Genomic DNA, 17,252 nt, shown 5'->3' with positions numbered 1-17,252 from the left:
TGGAGCGACGGATCTGAGTCCGGTTCCCAAACTGTAGGGTCCCTGCTGGCATTGTTTGGAGGTGTGGCTAGGCCTGGTGCGACCAACGTTTCTTGTCCACCCAGAAAGCTGTCATCATCGGTGGATGTGGATGGCTCGGACTCCTCCACGGCTCCTCCGTCTCGGCGAACTAACGGCCTGTCCTCGGAGGCATGTTGCTCTCCACACCAGTTGATGAACATTGCTGCATGCAGCAAATCTGTCACGTTCTTTCAAGATCGAACCCAGAAGCAGACCAGGACAAGGAGCGTAGGAAGAAGGTGAGTATTTATTTACAATTAAATATGAAAGGGTAGATATATCCAGATGGCGTAGCGGGCAGCGGTGGTGAATTGATGAGAGGAAATAGGTGAATCCAATGGAGTAGCGGAATCCTCTGTCAACCAGGCGGGAATGGGGTGAATGATCCAGGTGAGTAACTGAAGGCAAAACAAACGGAGGTAAGTTCAAGGCAAGCAATACGTAAACAAAAACAACAAAACAAATACTATCCAACTTGAGTCTGATACTATGGCACAACATACTGTTCATGGCTAACGATCCGGCAGGGAATGGAAGTCAGGTCAGAGCTTTTGAAGGGGAGAGATGATGATCAGGACAGGTGTGCAGATTACTGATGGGACACAGGTGCGGGTGAACATCAATCTCCCAACAAGCTAATTCGCCCGGCAACCAGACAGGGTGCGTTCCAGGACACCTGAAACACACTCCAGGACAGACACACAGGCAAACCCAGACTCAGGAAGCGGGATTCGTGACAGTACCCCCCCTCCGACGAACGCCACCGGGCGGACTACCTGTAGCACCAGGGTGGAGGCGGTAGAAGTCACGAAGCAGGTCGTCGAGGAATCCAACTCCTCTCCTCTGGCCCATATCCTTCCCAATCCACTAAATACTGGTACCCTCGACCCCGCCGTCTGGAGTCCATGATGCGGCGCACCGTGTAGACAGGACCACCTCCGATCATCCGAGGAGGAGGGGGCAACAGAGGACTGAGGTGAACCGGCTTGAGGCAGGAATACGGCGACGATTCGCCTGGATCTGATACCGGTCAGACACTCTAAGGAGAGCCTTCCTGGCCCGATGCCAGGTCCGGTGGCAATGACGAATGTGGGCCTGGACAGAGGGAACCGAGAGATCCCTTTCCTGAGAAGGAAACAAAGGAGGTTGGTAACCGTACAGGCATTGGAAGGGGGACATCCCAGTGGCAGATGACGGAAGGGTATTATGGGCATACTCGACCCAGGGTAATTGAGATGACCAAGAGGTAGGATCAGAGGAGACAAGACAACGCAGCGTGGACTCCATCTTCTGGTTGGCTCTCTCCGCCTGACCATTAGATTGAGGATGAAATCCAGAAGTGAGACTGACTGTAGCTCCAATGGCCAAACAGAAAGATCTCCAAACAGCAGAGGTAAACTGAGGACCACGGTCAGAAACAATGTCACTGGGCAATCCGTGGACCCTGAAAACCTCCCTAACCAGGATCTCAGACGTCTCCGTAGCTGATGGAAGCTTGGAGAGAGGGACAAAATGAGCAAACTTGCTGAATCTGTCCACAATGGTCAGAATGACCGTGTTCCCAACAGAAGGGGGCAATCCCGTGACAAAATCCAGGGCCAGATGCGACCAAGGTCGCCGAGGAATAGGTAGAGGGTGAAGAAGCCCAGAGCTGGGCCGATTGGTACTTTTGTTCTGAGCACAAACAGGACATGCGGCAACAAACCTCCGGGTATCTTCTCCCATGGCAGGCCACCAAAATCGTCTGCGCAGTAGCGCCATAGTCCGAGCAACGCCAGGGTGACAAGCTATCTTGCTGGCGTGGGACCACTGAAGAACAGCAGAACGGACCGACTCAGGCACGAACAACCGACCAGGTGGACCGTTACCAGGGCCGGGCTGCGTCCGAAGGGCCGCCATCACATCCTCCTCAATCCTCAATGTAACGGCTCCCACGACAAGATTCTGGGGAAGAATCGTTTCAGTCTTGGCCCCACTCTCCTCCGTCTTGGAGAACATCCGGGACAAGGCGTCCGCCTTGCCGTTCTTCGACCCAGGTCGGAACGTCAGGGAAAAATTGAAGCGTCCAAAAAACAAAGCCCACCTGGCCTGACGGGAGTTGAGACGTTTAGCCGATTGCACGTAAGCCAGATTCTTGTGGTCAGTCCAGACCACAAACGGTTGCTCCGCTCCCTCCAACCAGTGACGCCACTCATCCAAGGCAAGCTTCACAGCGAGAAGCTCCCGGTTACCCACATCGTAGTTTCTTTCAGCTGGAGAAAGACGACAAGAGTAGAAAGCGCAGGGATGGAGTTTACCGTCAGTGGAACAACGCTGGGACAGGATGGCGCCCACCCCCACATCAGACGCGTCCACTTCAACAACAAACTGACGGGAAGTGTCAGGTTGAGAGAGAATCGGGGCGTTGGTGAATCGACTCTTCAAATCCAGAAATGCTCGGTCTGCCTCAGGAGTCCAACAGAACCTTCTGGTGCAAGACGTCAGGGCAGTTAACCTGTCTAGGATCAGCGTGCCGCTAGCGGCACCCCCCCCCCCCCCCCCCCCCACTGAAAAACCAGTGCCGCGAAATTCAAAAAAAATATTTTTTTAAAATATTTAACTTTCACACATTAAAGTCCAATACAGCTAATGAAAGACACAGATCTTGTGAATCCAGTCAACATGTCCGATTTTTAAAATGTTTTACAGGGAAGACACAATATGTAAAGATGTACATCTATTACCTAAAAACACATTAGCATAATCCACCATCTTTTATTTGTCCACCAACACCAGTAGCCATCACCAATTCGGCTAAACTAAGATATTTATAGCCCCTAACCAACAAAAAAACTCATCAGATGACAGTCTGATAACATATTTATGGTATGGGATAGGTTTTGTTAGAAAAAAGTGCATATTTCAGGTAGATGGCATAGGTTACAATTGCACCCACCGTCACAAATGGAATAGAAAAACTACATTGAGCAACGTGTTTACCTACTTACTAATCATCAAACATTTCGTAAAAATACACAGCATACACGAATCGAAAGACACAGATCCTGTGAATACAGACAATATTTCAGATTTTCTAAGTGTCTTACAGCGAAAACACAATAAATCGTTATATTAGCATAGCACATAGCACATAGCAGCCCAGCATTGATTCTAGCCAAAGAGAGCGATAACGTCAACATCGCCAAAAATATATTAATTTTTTCACTAACCTTCTCAGAATTCTTCAGATGGCACTCCTGTAACATCATATTACACAATCCATATAGAGTTTGATCGAAAATGTTTATATTTAGCCACCAAAATCATGGTTAGACAATGTGAAATGTAGCTCAGCTGGTCAGAAAATGTCCTTGCGCCACTTAGACAGTGATCTACTCTTATAAATACTCATAAACGTGACTAAAAAATATAGGGTGGACAGGGATTGATAGACAATTTAATTCTTAATACAATTGCGGAATTACATTTTTTAATTTATCCTTACTTTTCAATACAGTTTGCGCCAAGCGAAGCTACGTCAAAAAACATGGCGTCCTAAGCCACTAAAATTTTTCGACAGAAACACGATTTATCATAATAAAAATGTCCTACTTTGAGCTGTTCTTCCATCAGTATCTTGGGCAAAGGATCCTTTCTTGGGAGTAATCGTCTTTTGGTGGAAAGCTGTCCTCTTGCCATGTGGAAATGCCAACTGCGTTCGGGATGAACTGAAAGCGTGCCCAGCTATTCACAGCGTTAAAGAAATAAATGTCCCAAAATCGCACTAAACGGATATAAATTGCTATAAAACACTTTAAATTAACTACCTTATGATGTTTTTAACTCCCATAACGAGTAGAAACATGACCCGAGTAATATTACCCCCTTCACTAATGCTTGGAACAGGTGCGGGCCGGTGTCCTCTAGGCGCATGACGCAGCTCCAAAAGAATGACTAGCCTCAGGGTTTTTTCATTTGTAGTGCCTGTGAACGCGCAATCGACCCCATTGAAATCGTCATCACGTAAAGGCATCCAGGGGAAGACGTAAGCAGTGTCTGTATAGTCATAGCAATAACAGTGCCCTTTTAACTGACTTCAGAACAGTGGCCAACATTTCTGAAATCTGACTCCATGTCAGGGAAATTGCTGTAGAATGGGCTCTGTTCCACTTAGAGACAAAATTTCAACTCCTATAGAAACTATAGACTGTTTTCTATCCAATAATAATAATAATATGCATATTGTACGATCAAGGATTTTGTGGGAAGCCGTTTCAAAAATTACCCAATTAGCATAAATAGTCTCAACAGCGCCCCCATCCTCAACAGGTTAATGGGGCGGCCACCCGGCTGTAATCACGGATAAACCTCCGATAGAAGTTCGCAAACCCCAGGAATCTCTGGAGCTGCAATCTCGTACCGGGCTGGACCCAATCCCGAACCGCCCGAACCTTCTCTTGGTCCATCTTGATCTCTCCCCTGGAGATGATGTACCCGAGAAAGGATGTAGTGTGGGTGTGAAAATCACACTTCTCTGCCTTCACAAACAGACGGTTCTCCAATAACCGCTGCAGGACCTGCTTAACATGCTGGATGTGGCTGGAAAGCTCCTTGGAGAAAATCAGGATGTCATCCAGGTAAACGAACACAAACAGACCGATCATATCCCTCAGCACGTCATTCACCAAACATTGGAACACTGCTGGAGCGTTGGAAAGTCCAAACGGCATCACCAGGTACTCGAAATGTCCCATAGGTGTATTGAATCCAGTCAACCACTCGTCCCCCTCCTTGATCCGAACCAGATGATACGCATTGCGTAGATCAAGCTTCGTAAACACAGTAGCACCCTGTAAAGAATTGAAAGCGGAGCTCATCAAGGGCAAGGGGTACTTGTTCTTGACCGTAATATCATTCAACCCCCGATAATCAATACACGGTCGAAGAGAGCCATCCTTCTTACTCACAAAAAAAAAATCCAGCTCCCAGGGGTGATGACGAGGGACGAATGAGACCTGCAGCAAGAGACTCCTTTATGTAGGGTTCCAGGGCTTCCCGCTCAGGTCGAGAAATACTGTATAACCGTCCCTTGGGAAAGGCAGCTCCAGGAAACAGCTTAATTGTACAATCATAAGGTCGGTGGGGAGGAAGTGACTGAGCTTTCTGAACACCTCACCCAACTCGTGATATGTTTCAGGAACCAGGGACAAATCAGGAGAAGCAGACTCAAAAACCCGACTGGGGACAGCATGAGAACAGGCAGTCCTGAGGCAGTTAGCATGACACTCAATGCTCCAACTAGTTACCTTTCTAGTCACCCAATCGAACGAGGGATTGTGTTCCTTTAGCCAGGGGTATCCAAGAACCAGAGGTACATGGGGGGAAGGCAAAATGAAAAAAGAAATAACCTCTGAATGATTCCCCAACAACAACATCTTAACCGGTTCAGTCCTCATAGTGATCCGTGCCAGAACACTGCCGTTCAGAGTGGTTGCTTCAATGGCTTCCGGTAATTGCTCCTTGGAAAGCCCCAGCTGTTCCACTAAGTCGGCATCAATGAAGCTGTCATCGGCACCTGAATCAATGAAAGCTTAATCGCTAAACTCTGATCCTTATTTATGAGAGTAGCAGGGAAACGAGGTCTGACAGGACTCTTAAGAGGTTGAAACTGGCTCGCTAACAAACCTCCCAAACTTAACGAGCCGAGCAGTTTAACGGGCGCTGAGGAAAAACGGAGATGTAATGTCCCGAACTACCACACTTCTTCTCCCTCCTCTCTCGGACTCTATTATCTACCCGGATAGCTAAGGTGACCAAACTATCTAGGTCACTAGGCTCTGGATAGGAGATCAGCTCGTCCTTGAGTTGCTCCGACAACCCCTGGTAAAAAAACGCTTGTAGTGATTCCTCATTCCAACCACTCTCCACAGCCAATGTCCTGAATTCTATCACAAAGTCTGCCACACTGAGAGTTCCTTGGCGAAGAGAGAACAAACGTTTAGCTGCGTCCTTACCTCGGACTGGATGGTCAAAAAGCTTTCTCATCTCTCCCGTGAACTCCTGATATGAAGACGTGCAGGTTCCCTGTCGTTCCCAAATGGCTGAAGCCCATTCCAGAGCTCTTCCACGCAGCAGTTCAATAACAAAGGCTATCCTAGCCTTATCTGTGGCGTAAGAGTAGGGCTGCAGATCAAAAACTAACCCACATTGCAAAAGAAATGAACGGCATCCTCCCAGATCTCCCTCGTACTTATCCGGTGTCGGAACCTTGGGCTCACGGAAGGAACCCGCTCCCGAATCGGCAGGTGATATGGGTGAAACAGGTGGTAGATGATCCACCGGCAACCTGAGCTGATCCTGGATACTCGTTAATCTATCCGATAAGTTTCGGATCGAACCCGCTATCTCGTGTAGCGCCGTCTTGTGTTGTCCCAACATCTTCTCCTGCTGGGTGATTGCATGGCAAACGGAGTCCAGGTCCGCTGGGTTCATCACTGGCCGGATCGTTCTGTCACGTTCTTTCAAGATCGAACCCAGAAGCAGACCAGGACAAGGAGCGTAGGAAGAAGGTGAGTATTTATTTACAATTAAATATGAAAGGGTAGATATATCCAGATGGCGTAGCGGGCAGCGGTGGTGAATTGATGAGAGGAAATAGGTGAATCCAATGGAGTAGCGGAATCCTCTGTCAACCAGGCGGGAATGGGGTGAATGATCCAGGTGAGTAACTGAAGGCAAAACAAACGGAGGTAAGTTCAAGGCAAGCAATACGTAAACAAAAACAACAAAACAAATACTATCCAACTTGAGTCTGATACTATGGCACAACATACTGTTCATGGCTAACGATCCGGCAGGGAATGGAAGTCAGGTCAGAGCTTTTGAAGGGGAGAGATGATGATCAGGACAGGTGTGCAGATTACTGATGGGACACAGGTGCGGGTGAACATCAATCTCCCAACAAGCTAATTCGCCCGGCAACCAGACAGGGTGCGTTCCAGGACACCTGAAACACACTCCAGGACAGACACACAGGCAAACCCAGACTCAGGAAGCGGGATTCGTGACAAAATCTCTTTGGTTTAGAGATTGTGGCTCTTTTTTTATATTCGCTTCCTGATTGTTTTTGTCTCTTAGACATGGTATCAAATTTGGTTACAAATCTCTATAGCTTACTTTAGCAGAAATTATTCCACTAGTAGCTAGCTAAAGTTAACAGGCTAGGTTAGGCTACTGCCTTAATCACTAATAGTCTTCGCCATACACAAACATTAAAAAACAATACAATAGTTTAATCGGCTGATTTATTTTTATTAATGTTTCACAATTGGGTAATCCCGTAAAAACACACACATCACCATAGATACAATGATAGTTTGAATTAACTTGGGAGAAGCGGGAATGGGGTGGGGGTGGGAACTGCAGCAACAGCTAGGGGCTGGTGGCAGGGCCACCGCCGGCGGTGCAGTAGCCAATAGGGGCGCCAGAGGGCGGCAGCCAATTTCCAAAATTCCGCCACGAATTGAAGCGCTGCCATAGGCGACTGCATAATCTTGCCTAATGGGAGCACCGGCCCTGTTTATGCGATTTTTTATGGGACCAACACTTTACATGATGCGTTTATATCTTTATTCAGTGTAATTTGACAACCCTGTTTGTAAGCTTTTGAATGATATCAAACTAAACCGTGAATATTTTCCAGCGATGAAGACATGGATGTTTCATGGTTTGGTGGGGTATGCAAAATTGGTCAACTTTGAGCACCTCAATCTTCTGAATGTTTTGGCATTCAGTTCCAAACAGTAACTTTCTGACCTCTTTTCACATGGGCAAATATGTATGAAAGTTTTGTTCAAATAAAAAGGGTTCCGGTCAAAAAGTGATTGAAATCAAATGGAACTACTTTTTATTCACTGAACAAAAATATAAACTCAACATTCAACAATCAGTCAATTGAAATTCCTTCATTAGGCCTTAATCTATGGATTTCAAATTACTTGGATCAGAAAACCAGTCAGTATCTGGTGTGACCACCATTTGCCTCATGCAGCGTGACACATCTCCTTCGCATGGAGTTGATCAGGCTGTTTATTGTGGCCTGTGGAATGTTGTCCGCCTCTTCTTCAATGGCTGTGCGAAGTTACTGGATATTGGCAGGAACTGGAACACGCTGTCGTACAAGTCAATCCAGAGCATCCCAAACATACTTAATGGGTGTTATATCTGGTGAGTATGCAGGCCATGGAAGAACTGGGACATTTTCAGCTTCCAGGAATTGTGTACAGATCCTTGTGACATGGCGACGTGCATGATCATGCTGAAACATGAGGTGATGGCGAGGGATGAATGGCACAACAATGGGCCCCAGGATCTCTGTCAAGGTATCTCTGTGCATGCAAATGACCATTTATAATATGCAATTGTGTTCGTTGTCCATATCTTATGCCTGCCTGCTCATACCATAACCCCACCGCCACCATGGGGCACTCTGTTCACAACGTTGATATCAGCAAACCTTTAACCCACACGCCACTATACACGCTGTCTATCATCTGCGCGGTATGGTTGAAACCGGGATTCATTCGTGAAGAGCACACTTCTTCAGCATGCTATTGGAATAGCTAGTAGTTGGAATAGGCTTATGGTAGAGATATAAACATTCAATTATATGGCAAAAGCTCTGGTGGACATTCCTGCAGTCAGTATGCCATTTCCACGCTCCCTCAACTTGAGACATCTGTAGAATTGCGTTGTGTGACAAAACTGCACATTTTAGAGAGGTGCACCTTGTGTTGGGGACAATAAAGACCAGTGTAATGATCATACTGTTTAATCAGCTTCTTGATATGCCACACCTGTCAGGTGGATTGATTATCTTGGCAAAGGAAATGCTCACTAACAGCAATGGAAACGAACATGTGCACAGCATTTTAGAGAAATAAGCTTTTTTGTGCGTATGTGTAATATCTGCTTCCAACTCACACCCTCAAACACATAGATCCCCTGAACGCAGCTCACTTTCCAGCTCACACTCTCAAACACCTAGATCCCCTGAACGCAGCTGACTCTCCAGATCCCAATCACCTAAATTCTAATCACCTGTTCACACACCTGTATGTCATTATCACACCCTATTTAGTTCAGTTCTTTTCACCCCATCACTGTGATGTATTGTTTGTTTTGGGACACATGTCGTTCGGAGTGCTGTTTTTCCTGTGAGTTAGTCTGTGTCTATGTCTGTGTGAGTTTTTGCCTGCCTCACTAATGATGCCTTTTGCCTATTCCCTGCCTGTACTTTAGGCTATCGGATTTCCTATTATCTACCTATTGCCTGATCTCCTGGAATACGTTACTAGCCTTTTCCCTGCCTGTACTGTTGCCCTTTTGGACAACCTGTGTATGACCTTCTGCCTGCCGCTGGACCTAGCTACCTGCCTCCTCCTGTGGTCCTTTGCAATAAACACCTGCTGCACCCTGCGCTTGAAACCAGCTCTCTGTCTCCCCTTGTGTTCATTACAATATGGGATCTTTTATTTCCGCTCATGAAACATGGGACCAACACTTTACATGTTGCGTTAATATTTTTAAGTGTAGCAATAAGCACCACTCAGTTGGTTAGTGACTAAGACTCAAGGCCTAGGAATTATTATTCCTATAACAATCAGATCAAGGCATTTTCTGTTATTGTTTACCATCAAACATGAATTCCCTTTTTCAGATGAATTGCTGAAATCTGAAGTTAGTTTCTTATGAAATACATGCATGGAATTGATGCAGTGAGTTCTGTGCTCACCTATGGCCAATGCAGCAAGGTTTATAATCCAATTTGGCATTTGACACGTAATAATGACTACACGATTGTCTTGCAATCAAATTAATTCCGAAGCCCGATTCCATCCATATCTTTATTCGTAATTCAGTGAACATACACGTTCTATGTATCCAACATTCGATGTGTGTCACCAGTAGGTGTGTGTGTGTTGTGGCGTTACAGCGCAGGCTCAGGGCCCGGGGACATGTTCTGTCATCCCCCAGACACCTCCATCCCTGTAATTAGTGTCTCTCTGCCTTTAATGACACATTATTTTAATACAGAGCACTTCTACTCTGGGGCGGTATGCCACTGCCACTGCTGACTTCCTGGGGGAAATCATGAACTGCTAATTAAGTAATGGCCCCAAATCCACTTTTTCCCCATCAGCACATTAGGAAGAGAGACACAGAGACAGTGGACTTTTAATCACTTTTTAAAACAGGTGTGGATAAGGAAGGCTGGCGTGGGGCCTATTCTCATTGGACCTGAGAAAGATAATGCCCTAAGAGAAGTTCCCTATAGGAAGGGAAGAGAGTAAGTCATAAAAGTTGGGGCACTTGTGAGAACAAAGGGAGATAGTGAATTATAGAAGAGTACTGTTTTTGTGTAAACATGGGCATAAGGCGAGGGAATGCAACATCTGGTCTGACAGACTGGCGATAGCACAATAAATGTTTGTCTTATAGTCAAAACATAAGGGTATAGCAAGTACTACAAAATACAGTTCTTCTTAGTAAAATAGAGGCAGCAAACTTTTCATCAGTAATGGGCCTGAAGTATAACAGTGTGTCCTACACTCAGATTATTCTTTAAAGGGAGTAGAATAGTCAAGCTACAGGAAAAACGCACACAACCGAAGCATTAGATGTATTGCCAACAGAAATGGGCCATTACATATCTAATGTCTAAATGAGCTACTTTACCATGTACTGTAAGGCCAGTGCATAATAAACATTATTTCCTCTGTGTCAAATGATAGCATCGGGCACTTCTCAGGAAGCCAAATTGGACCTTAACTTTTTTTTTTCTCTCCGCCAAAAATATACAAAGTCAATTGTAATAATTTTCTCAATGGATATGCCGCCACAGTGTAATTTCGGATGAAAATCATTTATGGTTTGTTTAACGTCAATATCTGCTAAATGATGTATGATGAGAACCTCTTATTTCCATGGAAGCCGTTGAAAGCGCGAGTGACTTTCTTACTCCCAGCGTCTAACATCATCTAAAATGCCACTAACATTTCATTTATTATCGGTACGCAATCCAATTACTTGTTATTTTCCCCCATTGTTTGCTCGCATGGTAAAAAGTGGCTAGACTGTTATGTTGGTAAATGCCTGAGTCTATATCTTCAGCCATATAGCACATTTCCTAACAGGTTTCAAAGTTCTCTGTGGGATTTATTGTGGAATACATTATGTTCATACAAAAGAAAAATGTATTGGAATGGGAGCTATATAAGCCTGTGAAAATGTTGTGGCGAGTCTTAAACAGTGCATGGGGTTTTAAGCTCATGTAAATATTGATGACAGTTAATATTTAATATGTGGACACCCTGTTCCCTACATAGGACTCTGCACAAAAATAGTCCACTATGGGCCCTGGTGCTATTTCAAATCAAATTTGGGATGCGTACTTTGTTAACTGAACTCTTCAACTGAAGAACTATAAAACTCAGTTTTGGAAAATGTTGATGATATGGTACATTTAAGGAATAAGGCCCGAGTGAATGTGGTGTATGGCCAGTATACTATGCCCAAGGGCTGTTCTAAGACACGACGCAACGCGGAGAGCCTGGATACAGCCCAATCAGCATTCAGGGCTCAAACCACCCAGTTTCCAATTTTAGTTGTATAGTGAATATGAATCATCCACAGTATTGATATTACCTACAGAATATAAACAGACAACATGTACAATACATCTCCATTTCAGTTGACAACTTACTGATAAAAGAGCAAACATGTCTGAGAGTCTATGCTCAATGCTTCATTACTTAGTTCAATTATTAAATCAATTGAGTTGGGAGACTCTGTCGAAAACTATCCTAAATGTATCACCACATAGTGCGAATTGGAGATGTATTTGATTAAATGGGGGTTATGAAGATCTCCTGTATACTGTGCCTCTTCTGTGAGACATTAACTAAAGGTGATGTTACAGGCCTGTGGAGAAGCTTGTTTAGCCCTGGGTTTAATTTCACATGCCAGTCCCTGAGTCAATAGTAACCACCACCAGATCTGGGTTTAAAAAATATTTGTAATCTTTCAAAATACTTTAGCTGTGCTTGGTTGCGCTTGCCTGGAGCAGTGGCACCAATGGAATAGTCCCAAAAGTGCAAACACCACCCCTCTGGCACTCCTGCAGGTGAAAGTGAATACCATCTGAACCCAATTTTTAGCAATGTCTAGGATATCAATAATAGCCCTTTCATGGCTACCAGAGAATCCAAATGCATGTCTTTAATCACATAGTGTGTGGAAGAGTTGATATGGAATACTCATTTTATTAGTTATCGCTTATTAGATATTGACAAATATTCTTATGTTATATTATGGGATTAACAATCTATATAGATCTCCACCACCATATGAAAATATCCTTATTTGTAAAGTCATATAGCCTTTCCAAGCTGTGGGACTTGGGTTGGGCATTGTGTTATTGGAATCCATAGCTCCAGCTCGAGATATACCCACTGTTTGTTCTCTCCGCTGACTTCTAATAGGTCACGTCAATCATCCGTCTCAGTCTATCGCTGTCAGTTGTGAAATAATACCACCCTGCTCTTCAGATTCTGACGTCATGCACACTTAGATGTCTACATTGGGGAACAGTCTAGAAAAGTAACCCAGCTAGCACATTTGGTTCTTTAAAAGTTGCGGGAACAAGTTTTGGTTTCCCATTGATTATGGGAACGAAGCCATACGTTTCCTGACCGGTAAAACTGAAAGTTTTTAAAATGTTCTGGGAACTGAAGTTAACATTTTACCTGTTGTGGCAACATACATTTTATAACCATGTGGAAATCTGCAGAAAACTCTGTTGAAGTACTGAAATTCCCACGGAAGAACATTGTTTTTTTAATTAACATTCTAGGAAAAACTTAAGAATAATTTAAATAGAACCATGAGGAAAACTGTATAAAACATTATGCTGAAGTACTGAAATTCTCACCTAAGAAACATATGGTTCTCACAACATTATGTGCTAGCTGCGTATCCTGCACCACTCCCAGAAAGTTGTGGGAAGGTTATGTAAAATAACCATAGGATAACCACTCTCTCACCAAATTCTAACATATGGTTCTCAGAACATTATGTGCTAGCTGGGAACAGCATTTAGTGTATCACTGACACAAATTAAAGGAGTCGCTTCGTTTGAATTCTTATTGCATAAAGTATTCATTGCATTGTTTGACAGTATAGACGGGTGAAAAAGAGCTGTCATTGTCCCTTGATTTGAATGTGTCCACATTGTGTCCGGATTCCCCGCTATATTCAAATGCCAGTATGCATACTACAAACGGTGGAATAAGCAAAATATGATAACTCAACAACAGCTGATGGCTGTAGCTAATTAGCCAGCTAACCTCTGTAGCAAGCAACACCCAAGGGATTGCAAGCGAGTTAGCATAACTCTAGCTAAACCAAAAAAACTTTTTTCAAATTATTAGCTGGCTTGCTAGCATTTATGAGGCCAGCAATCACGTTCCTCACACACTAGGAATGTATTTCCTCTAACGTTATAATGAAAAGGTGCCTCTCGGTCGCAAAACACAAGTTCTCTGGAGACTTGTGGGAGGAGTGCTGATGACGTCGCCCACTGTATGCACTTTCGGTAGCCTGATTGTGTCGAGATTGAGTGGACATATCTGTCATCTCTTTGAACCCGAAAGTATGGTAATTGGTAGTATGATTGCTTTTATGGTCTGTTGATGTACAGTACCAGTCAAAAGTTTGGACACACCTACTCATTCATGGGTTTGCTTTATTTTTACTATTTTCTACATTGTAGAATAATAGTGAAGATGTCAAAACTATGAAATTAAATTTAGGCCAGGTCATCTGATGCAGCACTCCATCACTCTCCTTCTTGGTCAAATAGCCCTTACACAGCATGGAGGTGTTTTGGGCCATTGTCCTGTTGAAAAGCAAATGATAGTCCCACGAAGCGCAAACAAAATGGGATTTTGCCATGCTGGTTAAGTGTGCCTTGAATTCTAAATCACTGACAGTGTCACCAGCAAAGCACCCCCACACCATCACACCTCCTCCTCCATGCTTCATGGTGGGAAGCACACACGTGGAGATCATCCATTCATCTACTCTGCATCTCACAAATACATGGCGGTTGGAATCAAACATCTCAAAATTGGACTCATGAGATAAAGGACCAATTTCCACCGGTCTAATGTCCATTGCTTGTGTTTCTTGGCCCAAGTAAGTCTCTTATTATTATTTTACCTTTATTTAACTAGGCAAGTCAGTTAACAACAAATTCTTATTTTAAATGACAGACTAGGAACAGTGAGTTACCTGCCTTGTTCAGGGGCAGAACAACAGATTTTTACCTTGTCAACTCAGGGATTCGATCTTGCAACCTTTTGGTTACTAGTCCAACGCTCTAACCAATAGGCAAGCTGCCGCCGCAGTCTCCTCTGAACAGTGTATGTTGAGATGTGTCTGTTACTTGAACAATTTCTGAGGTTGGTAACTCTAATGAACTTACCCTCTGCAGCAGAGGTGACTTTGGGTCTTCCTTTTGTCATTGAAATTCAGTACTGAGAGAGATTTGGTCATTTCTTCAAGCAATCATTTTTATGTAATTTTGATTATTTATTGCAATAATGATGCTGGCCGACCCGCCCACCCGTGAGTGTTGGACCGAGTAACCTAACCTTTACACAAATGCAGAGAACTATATATAGCTGACATGCACACCGCAGAGCATCACAAGCCACTCTGGGTTCATCCTGTCGTTATCTGCACGTGGGTTTTTGTCTTAACCCCACCCTGGCTTAGTTTCCCAGATGCAAGGATGATTTTGAGACAACGAAGGATTGTTCTACTCCTAAGCTATCTCTAGTAAAACACATTATTGTCTATATAATGCAGTCTTTAACTAATTAGCTGCAGGGAACTAGAGTGGAGACCATAAAAACACAGACACTAACAGGACAGAAATATCCTCCTATTTGTTAAGTATTAATTGCTAACTATTAATATCAAACAAATCAGGTAATTGAGTAATTTTTCGATCAGACATCCATGTGGCGATCCTCCTGAGAGCCAGTTTCATCATAGCGCTTGATGGTTTTTGCGACTGCACTTGAAGAAACTTTCAAAGTTCTTGAAATTTTCCACACTGACTGACCTTCATGTCTTAAAGTAGTGATGGACTGTCATTTCTCTTTGCTATTTGAGCTGTTCTTGCCATAATATGGACTTGGTCTTTTACCAAATAGGGCTGTATACCACCTTCTATACCTTCTGTATACCACCCCTACCTTGTCACAACACAACTGATTGGCTCAAACGCATTAAGAAGGAAAAATATTCCACAAATTAACTTCTAATAACTTTATTTTAACAATAAATGCATTCCAGGTGACTACAGTGGTTGCTTAAATAAAAGTTTTGAGATCATGCCACGGAACTTAGATGTAATTTGTGGTTTAGTACAGTACCCTGCTTCACTGCTTCATTGCTCCAGACCAGCGCAAGGAGGAGTTAGAGCACTGATTATGCTTTTGGGTCCAAGGGAGCTAATGTGTCTCTAACTGACAATGAATGAGTGACATAAACCACATAGAAACTGATAATTGTGCATGACGTCAAAATTGAATATCAATTAACTAAATAATGAGGATGAAGAAGGTGATTGAATTTAGAACAATAGTGTAAGAATTGTTATTCCTCTGTCCTGCACGCACACACCCGGAAAAAGCCACACATTTTTGTGTTACTACCTGTCAGTATTACTTGCTAACACTGTTATTACACTAAGGTTTTAATTCTAAGAGAAATTTAAATGTTAAAATATTTTCAATGATATTCTTAAGATATACAGCTGAAGTCGGAAGTGTACATACACCAAATACATTTAAACTCAGTTTTCACAATTCCTGATATTAAATCCTAGTAAAAGTTCCCTGTCTAGGTCAGGTAGGATCACCACTTTATTTTAAGAATGTGAAATTTCAGAATAATAGTAGAGAGTTATTTATTTCAGCTTTTATTTTTTTCATTACATTCCCAGAGAGTCAGAAGTTTACATACACTCAATTAGTATGTGTTAGTATTGCCTTTAAATTGTTTAACTTGGTTTAAATGTTTTGGGTAGCCATACACAAGCTTCCCACAATAAGTTGGGTAAATTCTGGCCCATTCCTCCTGACGAAGGATGGGACCAATGTGCAGCGTGGTAAGTGTTCGTCATCTTATTAAAATGCACTGAACACTAAAATACAAAATAAACAAACAAAGAACAACCGAAACAGTTCCGTCTGGTAACTAATACAAAGAAAGAATACAACTACCCACAAATCATAGTGGGAAAACAGGAAACCTAAGTATGGCTCTCAATCAGAGACAACGAAAGACAGCTGCCTCTGGCCTGGTATGGTTCTCAATCAAACACATAGAAACAGAAAATCTAGACCTACAACATAGAATATAAACACACAGGACAAAACATAGAATGCCCACTCCAACTCACGCCCTGACCAAACTAAAATAGAGACATAAAAAAGGAACTAATGTCAGGACGTGACAGACAGAGCTGGTGTAACAGAGTCAGATTTGTAGGACTCCTTGCTCGCACAAGCCTTTTCAGTTCTGCCCACACAATTTCTATAGGATTGAGGTCAGGGCTTTGTGATGGCCACTCCAATACCTTGACTTTGTTGTCTTTTAGCTATTTTGCCACAACTTTGGAAGTATGCGTGGGGTCATTGTCCATTTGGAAGACCCATTTGCGACCAAGCTTCACCCCTGTCTGATTTTCTGAGGGCTCTAGAGTAGGTTTTCATCAAGGAACTCTCTGTTCTTTGCTCTGTTCATCTTTGCCTAGATCCTGACTAGTCTCCCAGTACCTGCCGCTGAAAAACATGCCAACAACATGTTGCTGCCTCCACCATGCTTCACCGTAGGGATGGTGCCAGGTTTCCACCAGATGTGATGCTTGGCATTCAGGCCAAATAGTTGAATCTTGGTTTCATCAGACCAGAGCATTTTGTTTCTCATGGTCTGAGAGTCTTTAGGTGCCTTTTGACAAACTCCAAGCGGGCTGTCATGTCCCTTTTACTGAGGAGTGGCTTCTGCCTGGCCACTCTACCCTAAAGGCCTGGTTGGTGGAGTGCTGCAAAGAATGTTGTCCTTCTGGAAGGTTCCCCTAT

At 43.6% G+C, this 17,252-nt stretch overlaps 2 long non-coding RNA genes across 2 annotated transcripts; both read right to left on the bottom strand.

Annotated features, from left to right (window-relative positions):
• Window positions 1-289: 289 nt before the first annotated feature.
• On the bottom strand, window positions 290-826 carry LOC129868868 (uncharacterized). Its single transcript, XR_008761827.1, has 2 exons — window positions 578-826; window positions 290-458 (listed from the first exon to the last, which is right to left on the bottom strand). It is a non-coding gene; the product is annotated as an uncharacterized LOC129868868 (long non-coding RNA).
• A 5,772-nt stretch (window positions 827-6,598) lies between these two features.
• LOC129820243 (uncharacterized) lies at window positions 6,599-7,111 on the bottom strand. The gene is made up of 2 exons (XR_008754175.1): window positions 6,887-7,111; window positions 6,599-6,767 (listed from the first exon to the last, which is right to left on the bottom strand). It is a non-coding gene; the product is annotated as an uncharacterized LOC129820243 (long non-coding RNA).
• Window positions 7,112-17,252: the final 10,141 nt, after the last annotated feature.

The sequence above is a fragment of the Salvelinus fontinalis genome, chromosome 2 (assembly GCF_029448725.1).
Source record: "Salvelinus fontinalis isolate EN_2023a chromosome 2, ASM2944872v1, whole genome shotgun sequence".
NCBI lineage: Eukaryota > Metazoa > Chordata > Actinopteri > Salmoniformes > Salmonidae > Salvelinus > Salvelinus fontinalis.
The sequence above is the reverse complement of the archived record's forward strand: the minus strand, read 5'-3'. Positions and strand labels throughout refer to the sequence as shown.